The 536-nt window shown below is 40.9% G+C and overlaps 1 non-coding gene across 1 annotated transcript; it reads left to right on the top strand.

The window, feature by feature from the left end:
* Positions 1-238: 238 nt before the first annotated feature.
* trnay-aua (transfer RNA tyrosine (anticodon AUA)) lies at positions 239-320 on the top strand. The gene has a single exon. It is a non-coding gene; the product is annotated as a tRNA-Tyr (tRNA).
* The last annotated feature ends 216 nt before the right edge of the window (positions 321-536 follow it).

The raw sequence follows: 536 nt of genomic DNA on the forward strand, positions 1-536 counted from the left end.
CATTCAATTCCCCGACGGGGAGGCAGTTGTTTCAAATGTTAAATTTTACTTCTGTTTCTTGGTAAGATACATATTAAAAATTCCAGAGCGACATCGAACTGTGAAAATACAGGTCGAGGAGTTTGCCTCTTCCAGATTTTGAGCAAACGGAGACATTTTCAGGATTCTTTGGCCGTCTGCTGCACAGAGATAGATGACTGATTTTTTTCTGAGTGACGTTTAAAAAGCCAGCGACACAGTAGTCGTGGCCGAGTGGTTAAGGCGATGGACTATAAATCCATTGGGATTTTTCCGCGCAGGTTCAAATCCTGCCGACTACGATTCTCAGCATTTTTCATTCCCTTTCACAATTTAACCAGTTCTCTGCCAAAGTGATCATGAGATAAATGGAATAACGTCCCACACCTTTCAACACTGACATTTGTTTCTCATTTTCATTAATCTGCAATATTCACCATACATCCGTTTAAAAAATCGCAAAAATCAGTCAAATTTGCGACAGTGATTCAGCCTGTCAATCCCTCGAGATGTCGAAG

Source organism: Pristiophorus japonicus, unplaced genomic scaffold (assembly GCF_044704955.1).
Source record: "Pristiophorus japonicus isolate sPriJap1 unplaced genomic scaffold, sPriJap1.hap1 HAP1_SCAFFOLD_382, whole genome shotgun sequence".
Classification (NCBI taxonomy): domain Eukaryota; kingdom Metazoa; phylum Chordata; class Chondrichthyes; family Pristiophoridae; genus Pristiophorus; species Pristiophorus japonicus.